The sequence below is a fragment of the Panulirus ornatus genome, chromosome 36, assembly GCF_036320965.1.
Source record: "Panulirus ornatus isolate Po-2019 chromosome 36, ASM3632096v1, whole genome shotgun sequence".
Classification (NCBI taxonomy): domain Eukaryota; kingdom Metazoa; phylum Arthropoda; class Malacostraca; order Decapoda; family Palinuridae; genus Panulirus; species Panulirus ornatus.
Genome location: NC_092259.1, coordinates 525647 through 550353, shown reverse-complemented (window position 1 = coordinate 550353; position 24707 = coordinate 525647). Strand labels below are relative to the sequence as shown.

At 43.9% G+C, this 24707-nt stretch overlaps 1 protein-coding gene across 1 annotated transcript in view; it reads right to left on the bottom strand.

Annotated features, from left to right (window-relative positions):
• Positions 1–24707, bottom strand: part of LOC139760247 (uncharacterized) — a 753913-nt gene that overhangs the window by 681784 nt on the left and 47422 nt on the right. The gene's annotated exons all lie outside the window — the stretch shown is intronic.

Sequence of the window (24707 nt, the reverse complement as noted above, 5' to 3'; positions counted from 1 at the left end):
AAAAAAGTTTCTTTTTTTGAGAGGGGCCTTTTACAACAATCGAAAAAGTGTATCACTCCTGGAGGTTTGAGCTGGAGGGCATGGAAGCAGCGCGTGAGGATTTACAGAGACAAGATGGAAAAGGCAAGAGTCTGGCCATTTATGTTTTTGACGCATGTCTTCCCGTGGCCATTTACGCTTTTGACGCGTGGGTTCCCTGGGCCATTTACGTTTTTGACGCATGGGTTCCCGTGGCCATTTACGTTTTTTGACGCATGGGTTCCCTTGGCCATTTACGTTTTTGACGCGTGGGTTCCCTCGGCCATTTACGTTTATGACACATGGGTTCCTTTGGCCATTTATGTTTATGACGCATGGGCTCCTTTAGCCATTTACGTTTATGACGCATGGGTTCCTTTAGCCATTTACGTTTATGACGCATGGGTTCCCTTGGCCATTTACGTTTATGACGCATGGGTTCCTTTAGCCATTTACGTTTATGACGCATGGGTTCCCTCGGCCATTTACGTTTATGACGCATGGGTTCCCTTGGCCATTTACGTTTATGACGCATGGGTGCCTTTGGCCATTTACGTTTATGACGCATGGGTTCCCTCGGCCATTTACGTTTATGACGCATGAGTTTTCTTTGCCATTTATGTTTCGACGCATTGGAGGAAGAGACAGGCAAATGGAGAATGAGAAACACCTACACATCCGGCATTTCAGTGACACTTGAATCATCCTGTAACTCAAAGACCGCTGGTGCGTGAGCTCACATCGTGCAGATGCTCAATATTTTCATCAAGACAAAAGGAAAAAAATGTGTTTAACTCCTGAAGGTGTTTAACTCCTGAAGGTGTTTAACGACTGAAGGTATTTAACGACTGAAGGTGTTTAACTCCTGAAGGTGTTTAACTCCTGAAGGTGTTTAACTCCTGAAGGTGTTTAACTCCTGAAGGTGTTTAACTCCTGAAGGTGCTTAACTCCTGAAGGTGCTTAACTCCTGAAGGTGTTTAACTCCTGAAGGTGTTTAACTCCTGAAGGTGTTTAACTCCTGAAGGTGTTTAACTCCTGAAGGTGTTTAACTCCTGAAGGTGTTTAACGAGTATTTTGCATCACCTAACCTGCTGGCCATCTGCTCCTGACACACTTCACACAGACACGGCAATGACAGAGACGTGCTGGGTGAGGGAATATATGAGCTGACATTGTGGAACAACAGATTATGAGCTGGGAAAGAAAGTATATACATATATATATATATATATATATATATATATATATATATATATATATATATATATATATTTTTCTTTTTTTTTAAACTATTCGCCATTTCCCGCGTTAGCGAGGTAGCGTTAAGAACAGAGAACTGGGCCATTGAGGGAATATCCTCACCTGGCCCCCTTCTCTGTTCCTTCTTTTGGAAAATTAAAAAGAATTGAGAGGGGAGGATTTCCAGCCCCCCGCTCCCTTCCCTTTTAGTCGCCTTCTACGACACGCAGGGAATACGTGGGAAGTATTCTTTCTCCCCTATCCCCAGGGATATATATATATATATATATATGTATATATGACGAGGGAGAGGTAATGAGAGCGTGTGTGTGTGTGTGTACTAGAGAGAGAGAGAGAGAGAGAGAGAGAGAGAGAGAGAGAGAGAGAGAGAGAGAGAGAGAGAAAGAACGTGAAACATGCTAACCTCTGGCTGCAGAGTATCACTAGGAGAGTCAGTGGGCCAGTAATGCGAGCCTCCCTCACTAGCCCAGGGGCCGCCCCGCCCCGCCCCGCCCCGCCCGGATGAAGTACGCTCCTCTCTACTTCTTGCTCCTGATGACGAGATAACACACAGACACACACACACACACACACACACACGCACATGCCTTCCACAAGACACCTCGGACGAGACCCAACACTCGTGTGTGTGCGTGTGTGTGTGTGTGTATAGATAAACGCCTTGAGCACTGACGGACCGAAAACTCACAGAACACGGGAGACGGGTGTTTCCGTGGCGGGAGGTGACACTAGTAACCGCGCTGCTAGCCTGCAGGCGGCGTATGAGCGGCGTCGCCTGCGGGAAGCTGGGTCGGGGGGAGGAGTGCCTCAGTAATTCACATTTCCTGAGCTCACACACACACACACACACACACACACATACACACAGATCCCAACCCAATCCGGTGGACGGCAAAGACGTCCCTTGAACACACGCTCCGTCCTCATACCCACATCCCCTCACACAGAGCAGACGTACCCACATCCCCTCACACAGGGCAGACGTACCCACATCCCCTCACACAGGGCAGACTTACCCACATCCCCTCACACAGAGCAGACATACCCACATCCCCTCACACAGGACACACGTACCCACATCCCCTCACACAGAGCAGACATACCCACATCCCCTCACACAGGACACACGTACCCACATCCCCTCACACAGGGCAGACGTACCCACATCCCCTCACACAGGACACACGTACCCACATCCCCTCACACAGGACAGACGTACCCACATCCCCTCACACAGGGCAGACGTACCCACATCCCCTCACACAGGGCAGACGTACCCACATCCCCTCACACAGGACACACGTACCCACATCCCCTCACACAGGGAAGACGTACCCACATCCCCTCACACAGGACACACGTACCCACATCCCCTCACACAGGACACACGTACCCACATCCCCTCACACAAGGCACACTTACCCACATCCCCTCACACAGAGCAGACATACCCACATCCCCTCACACAGGACAGACGTACCCACATCCCCTCACACAGGACACACGTACCCACATCCCCTCACACAGGACAGACGTACCCACATCCCCTCACACAGGACAGACGTACCCACATCCCCTCACACAGAGCAGACGTACCCACATCCCCTCACACAGGGCAAAAGATGTATGAATAACATTTCAACACATTCATCCATGTTAACCCAGCCACAGATGTTTCCACTGGAGTGTGGAGTGTGGAGTGTGGAGTGTGAAGTGTGGAGTGGTGGGGGAGAGTATGTTAGAAGGTTATGGGATTAAAGGGATAAGCCACACGGGAGAATAGAGGGACGACTCCCACGTACAGGAGCACACAAACACTATCCCTTGTCGTCCTTGTCTCTCTATCCCCAGACGGGGGATAGGTAAGATCCTATGTGGTTCTCACACGCGTTCGGGGAAAATATAGCAGTGCGGTATATGTGTCTTGCTCTTCGTCAAGATAAAGCAAATGAGATAATCGTTGGAAAAGATCATTTTATAACCTTCCTTCAAAACCAAACATAAGGGCGCTAAGGAATATGGATAGGACGGTGGGGGGGGGGGAGGGGGGAGTAAAGGAAGGAGGTGGGGGATAGGTGGTATTGCGCTGGATAGATCAGGTCAGCTAGGGAGAAATAGGGGCAATGTGAACGACGTGGGACGGGGCAGAGGTAGGGATAGTCTGAGAGTCAATGTGTGATAGAGAGAGAGAGAGAGAGAGAGAGAGAGAGATTGGATAAAGACCCAAAGTAATGCAGTGAGGAGTGAGAGTAAGTGTGAGGGAGAGGGAGCCGGGGTGAGACAGGAAGAGGTGCTTAAAACTTTAGGTAAGATTCCACTGAAAAAAAAAAGGTTCTCCCGGGCACACATGCCACTGCTGTCAGTCATAATATAAGCGCACCAGTTACAGTGGGAACTGGAGAACAGTGACACCAAACGCTCGGGTCATGACAAGACTTAATGTCGATTTACTTTCAAATGACAACACATTCTGCCAACAGTCACGTGAACTGTTGGCGGCATTCACTCATTACAGAGGCAGGAATTAAAAGATGAACTCTGATATATATATATATATATATATATATATATATATATATATATATATATATATATATATATATATATCTTTTTTTTTTTTTTTTGCCGCTGTCTCCCGCGTTTGCGAGGTAGCGCAAGGAAACAGACGAAAGAAATGGCCCAACCCACCCCCATACACATGCATATACATACGTCCACACACGCAAATATACATACCTACACAGCTTTCCATGGTTTACCCCACACGCTTCACATGCCTTGATTCAATCCACTGACACCACGTCAACCCCGGTATACCACATCGCTCCAATTCACTCTATTCCTTGCCCTCCTTTCACCCTCCTGCATGTTCAGGCCCGATCACACAAAATCTTTTTCACTCCATCTTTCCACCTCCAATTTGGTCTCCCACTTCTCCTCGTTCCCTCCACCTCCGACACATATATCCTCTTGGTCAATCTTTCCTCACTCATTCTCTCCATGTGCCCAAACAATTTCAAAACACCCTCTTCTGCTCTCTCAACCACGCTCTTTTTATTTCCACACATCTCTCTTACCCTTACGTTACTCACACGATCAAACCACCTCACACCACACATTGTCCTCAAACATCTCATTTCCAGCACATCCATCCTCCTGCGCACAACTCTATCCATAGCCCACGCCTCGCAACCATACAACATTGTTGGAACCACTATTCCTTCAAACATACCCATTTTTGCTTTTCGAGATAATGTTCTCGACTTCAACACATTCTTCAAGGCTCCCAGAATTTTCGCCCCCTCCCCCACCGTATGATCCACTTCTGCTTCCATGGTTCCATCCGCTGCCAGATCCACTCCCAGATATCTAAAACACTTCACTTCCTCCAGTTTTTCTCCATTCAAACTCACCTCCCAATTGACTTGACCCTCAACCCTACTGTACCTAATAACCTTGCTCTTATTCACATTTACTCTTAACTTTCTTCTTTCACACACTTTACCAAACTCAGTCACCAGCTTCTGCAGTTTCTCACATGAATCAGCCACCAGCGCTGTATCATCAGCGAACAACAACTGACTCACTTCCCAAGCTCTCTCATCCCCAACAGACTTCATACTTGCCCCTCTTTCCAAAACTCTTGCATTCACCTCCCTAACAACCCCATCCATAAACAAATTAAACAACCATGGAGACATCACACACCCCTGCCGCAAACCTACATATATATATATATATATATATATATATATATATATATATATATATATATATATATATATATATATACATATATATATATATATATATATATATATATATATATATATATATATATATATATATATATATATATATCCCTGGGGATAGGGGATTAAGAATACTTCCCACGTATTCCCTGCGTGTCGTAGAAGGCGACTAAAAGGGGAGGGAGCGGGGGGCTGGAAATCCTCCCCTCTCGTTTTTTTGGTTTTTTTTCCAAAAGGAGGAACAGAGGGGGGCCAGGTGAGGATATCCCACAAAGGCCCAGTCCTCTGTTCTTAATGCTACCTCGCTAACGCGGGAAATGGCGAATAGTTTAAAAGAAAGATATATATATATATATATATATATATATATATATATATATATATATATATATATATATATATATATATATATATATATATATATATATATATATATATATATATATTGGAAAGGATCACAATTTTGCAAGTGATCAAGATATTCCTATGAGTTCACGGGGAAAATGAAACTCGATAAGTTCCCAAGTGCACTTTCGTGCAATAATCACATCATCGGGGGAAACACAAGAGAAAATATAACAGTCAGTTGATATGCAACGAAGAGACATAGCTGGGACGCCTTTTGGTAAACATGTGATTGTCCAAGACAGACAACGAGCGTATCATAAACTTATTATGTGGACAAGAAAGTGAATTGTTTACAAATTTTATCAACAATATAGTGATCCAATTTGTATAGACCTTCACTAATACTAAGGTTATAATTCTTTGTGTATTCAATCATGCAATTTGGTTTAGGTAGTTAGATGATGTTCTTTATGTTTGGCCAACAAATGAAAATTTACAAACATTTCTCCACTTGCTTAACAATTAAGTACCTTCCATCAAATTTACTGTAGAGAATGAAAATAATGGTTATGTTACCGTTTTTAGATTGCATGATCCATAGACAAGGAAACAAGTTTAAGTTTAGCATAAACAGAAAACCTACCAATGTATGCTCATATATCCATTATTACTCATCTCAACATGACAGAGTTAGATTATCATCATTTCAATCTATGTTCCTTAGGGCATTACGTATTTGCAGTCCAGAGTTTATTTATGATGAGTTTAAGAAGATATATTCTATTGGATTTAAGTTAAAGTACCCTAGATCTTTCGTTGATAAATCCCTTAAGCTAGCAAAGAAATCATTTTATAGAGTTGAGCCCAAACCTCCCATTGACAGCAAGAATCTTCTAGTTCTCCCTTTTAATAATAATTTTACTTTACTTCCCATGTTGCTTAAATCCTTTAATGTAAATGTTGCTTTCAGCAACAATAATACTATAAAGAATATCTTACTCAGGAACTCACCAGAAATTTTTCCTAGGTGCATTCATAAATTGCCATGCAGAAATTATGATACGTTTTATGTTGGTCAGACTGGTAAGGAATTTTCTATTAGACATAAGCAACATAAATATAGTGTAAGTACAGGACAAGAATAAAATGCCTTGTTTAATCATGTTCAAAACTATGATGGAGTAATGCCATCATAGTTATTAACTCTAACTCCAGTACCACGAGAAATATATCAGAATTGTAACCACAATATTAGTAAAGGTCTATACAAATTGGATAACTGTATTGTTGATAGAATTTGTAAACAATTCACCTTCTTGTCCACAAAATAAGTTTATGATACGCTCGTTGTCTGTCTTGGACAATCACATGTTCACCAAATGGCGTCCCAGCTACGTCTCTTCGTTGTATATCAACTGACTGTTATATTTCTCTCTTATGTCTATTCTGATGATGTGATTATTACACGAAAGTGCACTTGGGAACTTATCGTGTTTCCTTTTCCCCGCGGACTCATAGGAATATATATATATATATATATATATATATATATATATATATATATATATATATATATATATATATATATTTGGTTGGTATGGTTGCGAGGCGTGGGCTATGGATAGAGTTGTGCGCAGGAGGATGGATGTGCTGGAAATGAGATGTTTGAGGACCATGTGTGGTGTGAGGTGGTTTGATCGAGTAAGTAATGTAAGGGTAAGAGAGATGTGTGGAAATAAAAAGAGCGTGGTTGAGAGAGCAGAAGAGGGTGTTTTGAAATGGTTTGGGCACATGGAGAGAATGAGTGAGGAAAGATTGACCTAGTGGATATATGTGTCGGAGGTGGAGGGAACGAGGAGAAGTGGGAGACCAAATTGGAGGTGGAAAGATGGAGTGAAAAAGATTTTGTGTGATCGCGGGCCTGAACATGCAGGAGGGTGAAAGGAGGGCAAGGAATAGAGTGAATTGGATCGATGTGGTATACCGGGGTTGACGTGCTGTCAGTGGATTGAATCAGGGCATATGAAGCGTGTGGGGTAAACCATGGAAAGCTGTGTAGGTATGTATATTTGCGTGTGTGGACGTATGTATATACACGTGTATGTGGGTGGGTTGGGCCAGTCTGTTTCCTTGCGCTACCTCGCAAACGCGGGAGACAGCGACAAAGCAAAAAAATATATATATATATATATTTGAAGATTTGTAGAGGTTTCCAGAAAAGAAGAATGTTGGGATGAAAAGAGTGGTGAGAGTAAGTGAGCTTGGGAAGGAAACTTGTGTGAGGAAGTACCAGGAGAGACTGAGTATAGAATGGAAAAAGGTGAGAACAAAGGGCGTAAGGGGAGTGGAGAAGGAATGGGATGTATTTAGGGAAGCAGTAATGGCTCACGCAAAAGATGCTTGTGGCATGAGAAGCGTGGGAGGTGGGCAGATTAGAAAGGGTAGTGAGTGGTGGGATGAAGAGATAAGATTATTAGTGAAGGAGAAGAGAGAGGCATTTGGACGATTTTTGCAGGGAAATGATGCAAATGACTGGGAGATGTATAAAAGAAAGAGGCAGGAGGTCAAGAGAAAGTTGCAAGAGGTGAAAAAGAGGGCAAATGAGAGTTGGGGTGAGAGAGTATCATTAAATCTTGGGGAGAATAAAAAGATGTTCTGGAAGGAAGTAAATAAAGTGCGTAAGACAAGGGAATCAATGGGAGCTTCAGTGAAGGGGGCTAATGGGGAGGTGATAACAAGTAGTGGTGATGTGAGAAGGAGATGGAGTGAGTATTTTGAAGGTTTGTTGAATGTGTTTGATGATAGAGTGGCCGATATAGGATGTTTTGGTCGAGGTGGCGTGCAAATTGAGAGGGTTAGGGAAAATGATTTAATAAACAGAGAAGAGGTAGTAAAAGCTTTGTGGAAGATGAAAGCCGATAAGGCAGCAGGTTTGGATGGTATTATAGTGGAATTTATTAAAAAAGGGGGTGACTGTATTGTTGTCTGGTTGGTAAGGTCATTTAATGCATGTATGATTCATGGTGAGGTGCCTGAGGATTGGCGGAATGCTTGCATAGTGCCATTGCACAAAGGCAAAGGGAATAAAAGTGAATGCTCAAATTACAGAGGTATAAGTTTGTTGAGTATTCCTGAGAAATTATATGGGAGGGTATTGATTGAGAGGGTGAAGGCATGTACAGAGCATCAGATTGGGGAAGAGCAGTGTGGTTTCAGAAGTGGTAGAAGATGTGTGGATCAGGTGTTTGCTTTGAAGAATGTATGTGAGAAATACTTAGAAAAGCAAATGGATTTGTATGTAGCATTTATGGATCTGGAGAAGGCATATGATAGACTTGATAGAGATGTTCTGTGGAAGGTATTAAGAATATATAGTGTGGAAGTTAAGTTGTTAGAAGCAGTGAAAAGTTTTTATCGAGGATGTAAGGCATGTGTACGTGTAGGAAGAGAGGAAAGTGATTGGTTCTCAGTGAATGTTGGTTTGCGGTAGAGGTGCGTGATGTCTCCATGGTTGTTTAATTTGTTTATGGACGGGGTTGTTAGGGAGGTGAATGCAAGAGTTTTGGAAAGAGGAGCAAGTATGCAGTCTGTTGGGGATGAGAGAGCTTGGGAAGAAAGTCAGTTGTTGTTCGCTCATGATACAGCGCTGGTGGCTAATTCGAGTGAGAAACTGCAGAAGCTGGTGACTGAGTTTGGTAAAGAGTGTGAAAGAAGAAAGCTGAGAGTAAATGTGAATAAGAACAAGGTTATTAGGTACAGTATGGTTGAGGGACAATTGACTGGGAGGTAAGTTTGAATGGAGATAAACTGGAGGAAGTGAAGTGTTTTAGATATCTGGGAGTAGATTTGGCAACGGATGGAACCATGGAAGCGGAAGTGAATCATAGGGTGGGGGAGGGGGCCAAAGTTCTGGGAGCGTTGAAGAATGTGTGGAAGTCGAGAACATCATCTCGGAAAGCAAAAATGGGTATATTTGAAGGAATAGTGGTTCCAACAATGTTAGATGGTTGCTAGGCGTGGGCTATGGATAGAGTTGTGCGGAGGAGGGTGGATGTGCTGAAAATGAGATGTTTGTGGACAATATGTGGTGTGAGGTGGTTTGATCGAGTAAGTAATAATAGGGTAAGAGAGATGTGTGGTAATAAAAAGAGTGTGGTTGAGAGAGCAGAAGAGGGTGTTTTGAAATGGTTTGGTCACATGGAGAGAATAAGTGAGGAAAGATTGACCAAGAGGATATATGTGTCAGAGGTGGAGGGAACGAGGAGAAGTGGGAGACCAAATTGGAGGTGGAAAGATGGAGTGAAAAAGATTTTGAGTGATCGGGGCCTGAACATACAGGAGGGTGAAAGGCGTTCAAGGAATAGCGTGAATTGGAACGAAGTGGTATACAGGGGCCGACGTGCTGTCAGTGGATTGAACCAGGGCATTTGAAGCGTCTGGAGTAAACCATGGAAAGTTCTGTGGGGCCTGGAAGTGGAGAGGGAGCTAGAGACTGAGTGTGAACAAAAGTGGCCTTTGTTGTCTTTTCCTAGCGCTACCTCGCACACATTTGGGGGGGAGGGGGTTGTTATTTCATGTGTGGCGGGCTGGCGATGGGAATGAAAAATGGCAGACAGTATGAATTATGTACATGTGTATATATGTATATGTCTGTGTGTGTATATATATGTATACGTTGAGATGTATAGGTATGTATATTTGCGTGTTTGGACGTGTATGTATATACATGTGTATGTGGGTGGGTTGGGCCATTCTTTCGTCTGTTTCCTTGCGCTACCTCGCTAACGCGGGAGACAGCGAGAAAGCAAAATGAATATATAGATAAATATCTTTTTTTTCATACTATTCGCCATTTCCCGCGTTAGCAAGGTAGCGTTGAGAACAGAGGACTGAGTCTTTGAAAGAATATCCTCACTTGGCCCCCTTTGTCTGTTCCTCTTTTGGGAAATCAAAAATCGAGAGGGGAGGATTTCCAGCCCCTCGCTCCCTCCCCTTTTAGTCGCCTTCTACGACACGCAGGTAATACATGGGAAGTATTCTTTCTCCCCTATCCCCATAGATAATATATATATATATATATATATATATATATATATATATATATATATATATATATATATATATATGGGGCGGGTGGAAATCCTCCCCTCTCTTGTTTTTTTTTTTAATTTTCCAAAAGAAGGAACAGAGAAGGGGGTCAGGTGAGGATATTCCCTCTAAGGCTCAGTTCTCTGTTCTTAACGCTACCTCGCTAACGCGGGAAATGGCAAATAGTATAAAAAAAAAAGTATATATATATATATATATATATATATATATATATATATATATATATATATACATAAGAGGACTATCCCTGGGATAGGGGAGAAAGAATATTTCCCACGTATTCCCTGCGTGTCGTAGAAGGCGACTAAAAGTGGAGGGAGCGGGGGGCTGGAAATCCTCCCTCTAGCTTTTTAATTTTCCAAAAGAGGAACAGAGAAGGGGCCAAGTGAGGATATTCTTTCAAAGACTCAGTCCTCTGTTTTTAACGCTACCTCGCTAACGCGGGAAATGGCGAGTACTATGAAAAAAAAAATAAGAGGATAGAACGTTTTCTTTAAAGCGCAGTTCATTAAAGATCAACACATATTCATCAACTGCTTTTCTTTCGCTGCCTTTATCAGTTTTCCTCACCCAATGTTTTGCTTCGGTCTTACAAGTTGAACTCCCTTGTGAATAACAGCGCTACACCTCGCCACATTGACTCTCATCCTCCCAGAGTCCTAAGACAAGACGTCAACCTAAGTACTTGGCTGCTGGAGCTGATGACGACAACAACACGTCTCCCTCAACAGTGACCAGTGCGGCCCGGGTTATGTATGTGGAGATGTGAGGATACGTAAGAATGGTAACCCACACCTCCCATTTGACTCCCCTGGGCTACCACACCCACACACAAGTTAGGTAAACACAGACCAACGGAATAATCTCGCCTTATGTTCCTCCTCTCTCTTTTTACACTCAAGGAACTCGATCTATTTACGTCGTAGCACCTGACCTAAGTGGACTCCTGGCATCACAAGATCTAAGTAGAAGGTTCGCTCACTGAAGTCAACGACCAGCACACCCACGCTTCCTGGAGCCATGCTGGAAGACCCACCGCCTGCTAGTACCAGAGAGGCCCCATCCCGCAGTCCAGATGGTCTTCTGTATCACCAGGTAGAGGGAGTAGCTATGGGCTCTCCACGAGGCCTAGTTTTTAACATAGTTCTGAATGTGTCACGTAGAAAACACGGCACTGCAGGACAGCACCGTCTGTCTGACTGGTGATATGATGGAACGAAGAAAACCTAAAGAAAATACAGACAGAGATGATAGAGACATCTGTCCTGAAATCCATCTACGAGTTGAATTTGGACAACAAGAACCCCTTCCTTCATGTAGACGTCTGGGCTCAGAATAGTGAAAATCAAACGAGTGTTCACCATCAGTAGATCTGGCCAGGTTTCTGAACGATGGAAGTCAATGCCCCCAGACGTACAGGTCATATGCGTCATCAGAGCCTACCTAAATCGTGGCCACAGAATCTGTTTATCGAGGGACATCTTCCATCACACATATCCGGCTGAAACCCCCTGACAGCAAAAGCCTGAAGTTGCGACGAATTCAGTCACGACTTGGCCACATCTGAGCATCGTACCAAGTCTACTGTATCTATTTCATTGAGGAACTGATAGTAAGGACGTGAACTTCAACTGGCTTCTCCTTAATCCCCAAAGGGAACGTAAATGAGCTACGTGGTCACGCCCACACAATGAACGTTATCGGCGTGGCTGACCTGACAGCCTCGTAAATACCCAGGCATTACTGAAAGCAGGGAAACCAGAGTTACGGGTCCGCCAACAGGCAAAGGCCCGTGTCGGACCCACAGGTCCGACGATCTTAACAAAACAACAAAACTGAAAGCCAACAGTCGAGGATCCAGTCTGACTCAGACCACAAGCGCGCCGCTCTGGCAATCTGAATCGCCCTGACCGTGTGACTCCAGAAGTCTTTGGACTTTACCCACCATCTCTTGCGGCTCCTTTCATCGCCCGTCTCGAGAAGCAGCTTGAACTACTGGATCTACGGCCTTAGTCTCCTGCATCACAAAGAACAAATGGCAACCATCCACTACGACCTCAGTTCGCCTCTCCCTCCCACAGAATCCCCACGAGAACCGGCAACTACGCACCAGTCATACGACACGACCGTCTCACCGTCTGCACCTACACCAGCACCGCGGGACTCCTGCCAAGTCTGCCTCACTGTCATCATCATCCCACGCTACATGTACCACCTTATCACCTTATATATATATATATATATATATATACGAATAAAGTGCATATGAACGCGCACCTTCATAGAACATACAAACCTCCAACAGCCAGGATCGAACCCGGGACCCCTGTGCAACAGACGGGAGCGCTACCGCTAGGCTATGATCACCCCTAACAGGGAAATGACTATTCGAATACTATGTACTCGAATATTGTTCGTCTCACGTTGGTGAGCAACGGGGCTTACACCGGTCATATATATATATATATATATATATATATATATATATATATATATATATATATATATATATATATATATATATATATATATGGGGATAGGGGATTAAGAATACTTCCCACGTATTCCCTGCGTGTCGTAGAAGGCGACTAAAAGGGGAGGGAGCGGGGGGGGGGGCTGGAAATCCTCCCCTCTCGTGTTTTTTTTTTTTTTTTAATTTTCCAAAAGTAGGAACAGAGGGGGCCAGGTGAGGATATTCCAAAAAAGGCCCAGTCCTCTGTTCTTAACGCTACCTCGCTAACGCGGGAAATGGCGAATAGTGTAAAAGAAGAAAGAAAGATATATATATATATATATATATATATATATATATATATATATATATATATATATATATTCTTTTTTCATACTATTCGCCATTTCCCGCGTTAGCAAGGTAGCGTTAAGAACAGAGGACTGGGCCTTTGAGGGAATATCCTCATCTGGCCCCCTTCTCTGTTCCTTCTTTTGGAAAATCAAAAAAAAAAAAAACGAGAGGGGAGGATTTCCAGCCACCCGATCCCTCCCCTTTTAGTCGCCTTTTACGACACGCAGGGAATACGTGGGAAGTATTCTTTCTCCCCTATCCCCAGGGGATATATATATATATATATATATATATATATATATATATATATATATATATATATATATATATATGAAAGGAATGTAATGACTGTGTTTTTCTTCGGTAGAAACATATAGTATACCCTCTTAAAGAAATATTAGGTACAGCACACATAAATATATACAACAAAGACATACGTAAGATAGAATGCGATATAAACAATCAGAATTCGTAATGTACCAGCCAAAACGTCAAGTGAGAAGCGATACATGACTGTCATAAGTGCCACTGTGGTCACGAGACTCAAGAATACAAATCGATATACATTTCACAATCAAGGCATCACTCGAAAAGTTATTCAAAACATATCTCGTTTTCAGATACCATATACAGTGAGTACACACACACCACACACACACTACTCCTCCGGGAGCATCCAGAATGAAAGAGGCGTAGCGGCCCACTGACCACGCCCTGACTTGGTGGCAGGTCGCAAAGGGTGACCTCACCTGACCTGATAAAGTGTAGTGACCCACTGTCGCTCCAGAGGCAAAACCTCATTCCACTATGAATACAGTTTTCTGGGGAGGAATAATTCTTTACAAACACGTAGAAATCTTCCACTATGGAGACAAGGAGTCGACTGTATGTTTCACAGACAGACGGTGAGGGTAAACATGGGCTGCGGAAGAAGTGTGGGGTACTTGTGAGAGGGTGGCCTTTGATGTATATTCCAGCACCTTTACTCCTGGCTACCCTTGTGTGAGGAGAGTGGGAGGAGAGGAAGGCACCCAGCAGCCTCACACTTAACCTCCTATACACACTACACATCCTCTCTCTCTCTCTCTCTCTCTCTCTCTCTCTCTCTCTCTCTCTCTCTCTCTCTCTCTCTCTCTCTCTTTCTCCCTACACACACACACACGGCACCCACACACGGCATCCCAACCCTCCACGATCATGAATGCACCAAAAAAGCAGGCTCGACAAAACGGTTCTTAGGTGAGTGTGTTTATGTACAAGACTAAGACCATGGTGATGGTCCGTCTGACACAGACACTCACCAGGGAGACGCCTGCAGACCAGGTCAGGACCTACAGTACGGGAGGCTGGAGCACTGGACGTGACGACACTGGACCCGATACACCTGAACACAACCACAGTGGTAACCAGAGCAGGTAAGGCCGACACTATGTATACGGTCTTAGGACGTTGTCACCACCAAGACCGACGATACGTAAATGTCACCACGACAAAGTCTCTCTCTCTCTCTCTCTCTCTCTCTCTCTCTCTCTCTCTCTCTCTCTCTCTCTCTCTCTCTCTCTTTTACACCACTCACCCTCCTCGTGCATTCGCTTACCAACACATCCGGCACGTAATGCACGAATTGCTTTATTTTAAGCCACAGATCTCCTTATGTAGCTCGCACATGCAACACATGGGAGACCATCAACAGAACGTCTTCCCCAACGCCCAGTACTGCCGGTCGAGGAGGGCTGGATGGTTCCCAGGGTACCTCGTGACCGATCATAAGTAACTGGAACTTAACCTCACCCCTACACCATTCAGAGCCACAGAGCCAACCTCACCTCTGCTGAACACCAGCTGTCTACCTCCGTCTAATCTTCCCTCTGACCTTCGCATTTGTCCTTACTGTGATACACTGACGCATACAGCTCATCTCATGGCTCTTGAGTCTCCCAAGCTTGAAGCCATCTGCCTCGAAATTTCTTTATTCTTCGGTTTTATTTTTTGTGTCTCCTTCCTCTTATACCCTTTTCCTCCAGCTCTTTGTGTTATATACAACTCTTTGACTATGTATCCGCCTGTCATGAGGCTTTTGACTCTACACATCCCTACGCTGAAACCCTCTACACAGGGAAGTTCAAGGCTCTACTTCGGCTGATCCAAGAGGAGCCGAGAACATATCCTTTCCCCTCTTTCATGGTCTTGAGCAACCATTTATAACACCCAACACGAGTTCCACTTCGTCACTACCACTCCTTAACGCAATCAAACTTATCATTTACGTCAGAGGCCTTCCACTATGAGGTGGTTTGATCGTGTTATGACAAGAGGGTAAGAGAGAGGTGTGGAAATGAAAAAAAGATGTGAGAGATGAGCTTAAGAGGCTTGTGCTGAAATGGTCTGCACACATGGAGAGGATGGATGAGTGAAGAGAAGCTATCCAAATGGTGAAGCTACTGTCTTCATCATCTCGTTTTCCTCTAACTCTACTTTGGATGATTCCAAATTCAGCACCTCCTCCTCCTCCCCACCTCTCTCACTAGCCCTGTGCCCACTCCTACATCTTCCTTACACAACGTCCCCAGAGTGCTCTCCCAGCCAGAAGTGAGCAAGGCATATGAGGCAAATGGCACACCTCGTGTCCTGAAGGAATGCACCTCTACACTAGCTCCGATGCTTGCTCGTCTATTCTGTCTCAAAGACCCAAACTTTCCCTACTTTATGAAACTTACCTTCGAGCAGTTCCTCCCTTAGAAATGAGCTAACCTTTCTACTACTACTACTGTGCTATAGCACTACTACTACCACCACCACCACTACTACTACTTCTACTACTATCAATACTACTATTACCAATAATACAACCATTATTATCATTATTATTATCATTATTGTTATCATTATCATCATTACACCCAAGTCTTGCCACAAACACCGACCACAACCATCCCTCTGCTGCCTCGTGTGTCTGTCTACCTCGACCATCACAGACAGGTTTTCCTGATGCCGTGTTTTGCAGACCCCAGCTGTCACTTGGGAGGGGAGGAGCCTGTGTCACGTGCCAGCTGCCACGTCATTCACGGTAACCCTGCCACCACAATAGCCACTAATTAGCCGTTCCGCGATAGTTAAGGGACTAACTGCTAATCACGGTGCAGGCGTGGCCAATGGCTTTTAGGTCAGCCCACCAAGTTAATCACACAGTCATTACTCAGTAATGGCCAGTCAGGCGTCAGCTCTTGTGGCGATCATTTCATACCATTCGTTAATAGTGTTGCTACGAACCAGAGATAGACACGTCAATAGATACGTTATAGAAAAACTATATATTATAGAAAAAACTATCTATTATCCTATTGTGTTCTTTATGTTGGTCAACACATCTGTATCTCATTTGTGGTTCCTCCCTCCCGGATATGTCTCTATACTCCCTCCCTGCTGTGTTACCACCCTTCCTCCCTCACTGCCTTGTTTCAACACTCCCTTCCTGCTGTGTTACCATCCTCCCTCCCTCCCTGCCTTGTTTCAACACTCCCTCCCTGCTATGTTACCACCCTCCCTCCCTGCCATGTTATAGATCCACACTCTCTACCTGTTCCCAAACACTCTCTCTCTCTCTCTCTCTCTCTCTCTCTCTCTCTCTCTCTCTCTCTCTCTCTCTCTCTCTCTCTCTCTCTCTCTCTCCATCTATCTCACCCGTTCCACCCATTTGCTCTCAACCTCTCGTTTTCACAGAGGTCAAAGGTTAAAAATCCCGTGTGTGTGTGTGTGTGTGTGTTTGTTCTACGTCACTTCCATTTACAAATTTACCCCTCTCCTTTCCCCCGCCCACTATCTGTCTTCATTTACAGCGACTCCCAGTGCTGGTGCTTCGTATTTCAAGTCTATTTTACATCTCAGCGGGCTGGTGGCTTCTGGTTTACACCTGTAGTTCAGTTACGAATTATTGGGTTTGGTTCTACCCTTGTCGGGTGGGACTTGGGATCCTTAAGGGAATGTAACTTTAGTAACACTGGGAAAAAAATCCTTAAAATCCTTAAAACCTTCGAAAGGAACCCTTAAAAAAAAGATATTACATATAATCTTTAAAAAATTTGTATTCCTTAAAACTGTACCACGTAATAAGTAGCCTTAAGGGAATGTAACACTAGTAACACTAGTAAAAAATATCCTTAAAACCTTCGAAAGGAACCTAAAAAACAAGATATTAGATATAATCTTTAAAAAATTGTATTCCTTAAAACTGTATCATGTAATATCATGAAGGTCGTCAGCACACAAGCGTCTTAATTGTACAATTCAACCTCATGACTCAGCCATGAGTCTACATATGTCATACTGATTATACCAAGGCCAGCCTGCCTCACACTACTCCCAGCTCACACTACCAGCAGGGGCTTACCCCAGCCTGCCTCACACTGCTCCCAGCTCACACTATCAGCAGGAGCTTACCCCAGCCTGCCTCACACTACTCCCAGCTCACACTACCAGCAGGAGCTTACCCCAGCCTGCCTCACACTACTCCCAGCTCACACTACCAGCAGGGGCTTACCCCAGCCTACCTCACACTACTCCCAGCTCACAGTACCAGCAGGAGCTTACCCCAGCCTGCCTCACACTACTCCCAGCTCACACTACCAGCAGGAGCTTACCCCAGCCTGCCTCACACATACACACAACACCCACACACACACACACACACACACACACACACCTGTGATTTCTAACCAATGCTTCAGACACACGAAGCATCGGTGCTTCGAATCGAAGAAACGAGACAGGATTACGTTCCACGTTGGGATGGGAGAGATCTGTCTCATCCTGCAGCCCAGACCGTTCACTCAGTTCATCAGTTCAGCCATATCTGAACACTGGAGAAGGTGGGGGAGGTGGGGGAAGAATGGGGGAGGGGAAGGGGGGAAGGGGCCTGGTCACCCACACAGGTGGTGCGGGGGTGGAGGAGGGATGGGGAGGGAAGGTGTGGGGGAAGGGGCCTGGTCACCCACACAGGTGGTGCGGGGTGTGTGGATAGGGAAGGAAGGTGTGGGGGAAGGGGCCTGGTCACCCATACAGGTGGTGTCATGACCAGTGTCAGCAGCCATACATATTTACCACCACCTGTCCAGTTAAGTGGCGCTTGAGAGATGAAGGTGGCTTGATCATCAACGTATTAGGTGGGTTATGCAGATGGGTGAGTTGTAGGTGGGTTATACAGATGGGTGGGTTGTAGTTGGGTTATGCAGATGGGTGGGTTGTAGGTGGGCTATACTGATGTGTGGGGTGTAGGTGGGTTATACAGATGGGTGGGCTGTAGGTGGGTTACACAGATGGGTGGGCTGTAGGTGGGTTATACAGATGGGTGGGCTGTAGGTGGGTTATACAGATGGGTGGGCTGTAGAGATAGGTGGGCAGAAAGTAGAAGGAATATAGACGATGGGGTGTAGGTGGGATATACATATATAGATGGGTAGTCTGTAAGTGGGATATATATATATATATACAGGTGGGTGGGCTGTAGGAATATAGTCAGGTTGGCTGTATGTATGAATTATCATAGATAGGTGGGCAACAGGTGGGAAATATACATTGACGTGTACGCTGTGTAGGTGGGATATATACAGAGACGTGTAAGCTGTGTAGGTGGGATATATACATAGACGTGTATGCTGTGTAGCTGGGATAAATAGACATAGACGTGTAAGTTGTGTAGGTGGGATATATATACATAGACGTGTAAGCTGTGTAGGTGGGATATATACATAGACGTGTAAGCTGTGTAGCTGGGATATATATACATAGACGTGTAAGCTCTTAGTATGAAATATAAAAATGGGATGCGATATACGTAAGTGGGAGGAATGATCATTTTTTCCCCATGTCATCCAACATCCATATACACACACACACACACACACACACATATATATATATATATATATATATATATATATATATATATATATATATATATATATATATATATATATATTTTTTTTTTTTTTTTTTTTTTTTTGCCGCTGTCTCCCGCGTTTGCGAGGTAGCGCAAGGAAACAGACGAAAGAAAGAAATGGCCCAACCCACCCCCATACACATGTATATACATACGTCCACACACGCAAATATACATACCTACACAGCTTTCCATGGTTTACCCCAGACGCCTCACATGCCTTGATTCAATCCACTGACAGCACGTCAACCCCGGTATACCACATCGCTCCAATTCACTCTATTCCTTGCCCTCCTTTCACCCTCCTGCATGTTCAGGCCCCGATCACACAAAATCTTTTTCACTCTATCTTTCCACCTCCAATTTGGTCTCCCTCTTCTCCTCGTTCCCTCCACCTCCGACACACATATATATATATATATATATATATATATATATATATATATATATATATATATATATGGAGCTGTGGTTTCGGTGCATCATTACATGACAGCTAGAGACTGAGTGTGAACGAATGGGGCCTTTGGTGTCTTTTCCTAGCGCAACCTCGCACACATGAGGGGGGAGGGGGTTGTTATTCCATGTGTGGCGAGGTGGCGATGGGAATGAATAAAGGCAGACAGTATGAATTATGTACATGTGTATATATGTATATGTCTGTGTGTGTATATATATGTGTACATTGAGGTGTATAGGTATGTATATTGTGTGTGTGGACGTGTATGTATATAAATGTGTATGTGGGTAGGTTGGGCCATTCTTTCGTCAGTTTCCGTGCGCTACCTCGCTAACGCGGTAGATAGCGACAAAGCAAAATAAAATAAATAAATATATATACACCCCAACAACCATCGCCACCTGAGGTACAACTGGGGAAAAAAAAAAAAGGTATTAATGGTATTCATTGTCCCGTGGCTGGAGGTGGGCGGCCGAGCGAGTAATAGAAACAAGTTGGTATTCGGGAGTGAGTGAGGGAGGGAGTCTCTGATGGCCTATAGCCACGACGACCAGCCTATTACGGACATTATTGATGCTGAATTGCTGGGCCAGAGCCAGGCCCGCTCTGGATGTGAGAGAGAGAGAGAGAGAGAGAGAGAGAGAGAGAGAGAGAGAGAGAGAGAGAGAGAGAGAGAGAGAGAGAGAGAGAGAGAGAGAGAGACCCAAGGTTTTACTGGAAATCTTTATACTAGCAAGGAACATTCAGGAACCAATTACGTTAAGTGCCATTATTGGTCTGGATTAAGAAATAAAGATTATATATATATATATATATATATATATATATATATATATATATATATATATATATATATATATATATATATATTTTTTTTTTTATTTATTTATATTTTATTTATTTTGCTTTGTCGCTGTCTCCCGCGTTTGCGAGGTAGCGCAAGGAAACTGACGAAAGAATGGCCCAACCCACCCACATACACATGTATATACATACACGTCCACACACGCAAATATACATACCTATACATCTCAATGTACACATATATATACACACACAGACATATACATATATACGCATGTACATAATTCATACTGTCTGCCTTTATTCATTCCCATCGCCACCTCGCCACACATGGAATAACAACCCCCTCCCCCCTCATGTGTGCGAGGTAGGCGCTAGGAAAAGACAACAAAGGCCCCATTCGTTCACACTCAGTCTCTAGCTGTCATGTAATAATGCATCGAAACCACAGCTCCCTTTCCACATCCAGGCCCCACACAACTTTCCATGGTTTACCCCAGACGCTTCACATGCCCTAGTTCAATCCACGGACAGCACGTCGACCCCGGTATGCCACATCGTTCCAATTCACTCTATTCCTTGCCCGCCTTTCACCCTCCTGCATGTTCAGGCCCCGATTACTCAAAATCTTTTTCACTCCATCTTTCCAAGCTCCAATTAGGTCTCCCACTTCTCCTCGTTCCCTCCACCTCTGACACATATATCCTCTTGGTCAATCTTTCCTCACTCATTCTCTCCATGTGACCAAACCATTTCAAAACACCCTCTTCTGCTCTCTCAACCACACTCTTTTTATTTCCACACATCTCGCTTACCCTATCATTACTTACTCGATCAAACCACCTCACACCACATATTGTCTTCAAACATTTCATTTCCAGCACATTCACCCTCCTGCGCACAACTCTATCCATAGCCCACGCCTCGCAGCCATACAACATTGTTGGAACCACTATTCCTTCAAACATACCCATTTTTGCTTTCCGAGATAATGTTCTCGACTTCCACACATTCTTCAAGGCTTCCAGAATTTTCGCCCCCTCCCCCACCCTATGATTCACTTCCGCTTCCATGGTTCCATCCGCTGCCAGATCCACTCCCAGATATCTAAAACACTTTACTTCTAACAGTTTTTATCCATTCAAACTTACCTGCCAATTGACTTGACCCTCAACCCTACTGTACCTAATAACCTTGCTCTTATTCGCATTTACTCTTAACTTTCTTCTTTCACACAATTTACCAAGCTCAGTCACCAGCTTCTGCAGTTTCTCACATGAATCAGCCACTAGCGCTGTATTATCAGCGAACAACAACTGACTCACTTACCAAGCTCTCTCATCCACAACAGACTGCATACTTGCCCCTCTTTCCAAAACCCTTGCAGTCACCTCCCTAACAACCCCATCCATAAACAAATTAAACAACCATGGAGACATCACACACCCCTGCCGCAAACCTACATTCACTGAGAACCAATCACTTTCCTCTCTTCCTACACGTACACATGCCTTACATCCTCGATAAAAACTCTTCACTGCTTCTAACAACTTGCCTCCCACACCATATATTCTTAATACCTTCCACAGAACATCTCTATCAACTCTATCATATGCCTTCTCCAGATCCATAAATGCTACATACAAATCCATTTGCTTTTCTAAGTATTTCTCACATACATTCTTCAAAGCAAACACCTGATCCACACATCCTCTACCACTTCTGAAACCACACTGCTCTTCCCCAATCTGATGCTCTGTACATGCCTTCACCCTCTCAATCAATACCCTCCCATATAATTTACCAGGAATACTCAACAAACTTATACCTCTGTAATTTGAGCACTCACTCTTATCCCCTTTGCCTTTGTACAATGGCACTATGCAAGCATTCCGCCAATCCTCAGGCACCTCACCGTGAGTCATACATACATTAAATAACCTTACCAACCAGTCAACAATACAGTCACCCCTTTTTTAATAAATTCCACTGCAATACCATCCAAACCTGCTGCCTTGCCGGCTTTCATCTTCCGCAAAGCTTTTACTACCTCTTCTCTGTTTACCAAATCATTTTCCCTAACCCTCTCACTTTGCATACCACCTCGACCAAAACACCCTATATCTGCCACTCTATCATCAAACACATTCAACAAACCTTCAAAATACTCACTCCATCTCCTTCTTACATCACCACTACTTGTTATCACCTCCCTATTAGCCCCCTTCACTGAAGTTTCCATTTGCTCCCTCGTCTTACGCACTTTATTTACCTCCTTCCAAAACATCTTTTTATTCTCCCTAAAATTTAATGATACTCTCTCACCCCAACTCTCATTTGCCCTCTTTTTCACCTCTTGCACCTTTCTCTTGACCTCCTGCCTCTTTCTTTTATGCATCTCCCACTCATTTGCATTTTTTCCCTGCAAAAATCGTCCAAATGCCTCTCTCTTCTCTTTCACTAATAATCTTACATCTTCATCCCACCACTCACTACTCTTTCTAATGAACCCACCTCCAACGCTTCTCATGCCACAAGCATCTTTTGCGCAAGCCATCACTGCCTCCCTAAATACATCCCATTCCTCCCCCACTCCCCTCACCTCCTTTGTGGTCACCTTTTTCCATTCTGTACTCAGTCTCTCCTGGTACTTCCTCACACAAATCTCCTTCCCAAGCTCACTTACTCTCACCACCCTCATCACCCCAACATTCTCTCTTCTTTTCTGAAAACCCCCACAAATCTTCACCTTCGCCTCCACAAGATGATGATCAGACATCCCTCCAGTTGCACCTCTCAGCACATTAACATCCAAAAGTCTCTCTTTCGCGTGCCTATCAATTAACACGTAATCCAGTAACGCTCTCTGGCCATCTCTCCTACTTACATACGTATACTTATGTATATCTCGCTTTTTAAACCAGGTATTCCCAATCACCAGTCCTTTTTCAGCACATAAATCTACAAGCTCTTCACCATTTCCATCTAAACACTGAACACCCCATGCATACCAATTATTCCCTCAACTGCCATATATATATATATATATATATATATATATATATATATATATATATATATATATATATATATATAGATAGATAGATAGATAGATAGATAGATAGATAGATAGATAGATAGATATAGATATATATCCACGACAACTGCATTGCGCAACTGAATCATCTCCACAGCTCAACGACAGAGAATAATGTCCTGGTTCTGTTTCTTGGTCTCTCACACAAGGAAACAATGACACATATTATAATGTCTTTACAGTTTTTGCTGGACACCACTAGAGGTAATGTTACTGTAGGAATGCCTTCTGCGGCACTGTGGGGACCTGTGTAAGGGCCTCTTCTACATTCCCCAGTGTATATAGACGACACAGACATTCCCCAGTGTATATAGACGACACAGACATTCCCCAGTGTATATAGACGACACAGACATTCCCCAGTGTATATAGACGACACAGACATTCCCCAGTGTATATAGACGACACAGACATTCCCCAGTGTATATAGACGACACAGACATTCCCCAGTGTATATAGACGACACACACATTCCCCAGTGTATATAGACGACACACACATTCCCCAGCATATATAGACGACACAGACATTCCCCAGTTTATACAGACGACACAGACATTCCCCAGTGTATATAGACGACGCAGACATTCCCCAGTGTATATAGACGACACAGACATTCCCCAGTGCATATAGACGACACAGACATTCCCCAGTGTATACAGACGACACAGACATTCCCCAGTGTATATAGACGACACAGACATTCCCCAGTGTATATAGACGACAAAGACATTCCCCAGTGTATACAGACGACACAGACATTTTCCAGTGTATATAGACGACACAGACATTCCCCAGTAGACAAGTAAAGGATTCAGGCTCTCTGGGTGACAACATCCATATCTTTACTTCTTCCTCCAAACTTAAGCAATTTAAGTACTTGTGTCAAATCGTCCCCGACTCATGGTTGATCATAGATAAAGTTAAGTCTTAATCTTGCAAACTTGTACGTTCTCTTACAGAACCTTTAACCCAGGTATGAGTTTGTATCTGCTATTGATGTGGAAGCGGTCATGTCACTCACACCAGACCCGTGTGAGTGAAACCTTCATGAACTCTCACACTCACTCACACTTCTACCAGGAAGAAAACACCCGAGGGCGCTGTACGATAACTGT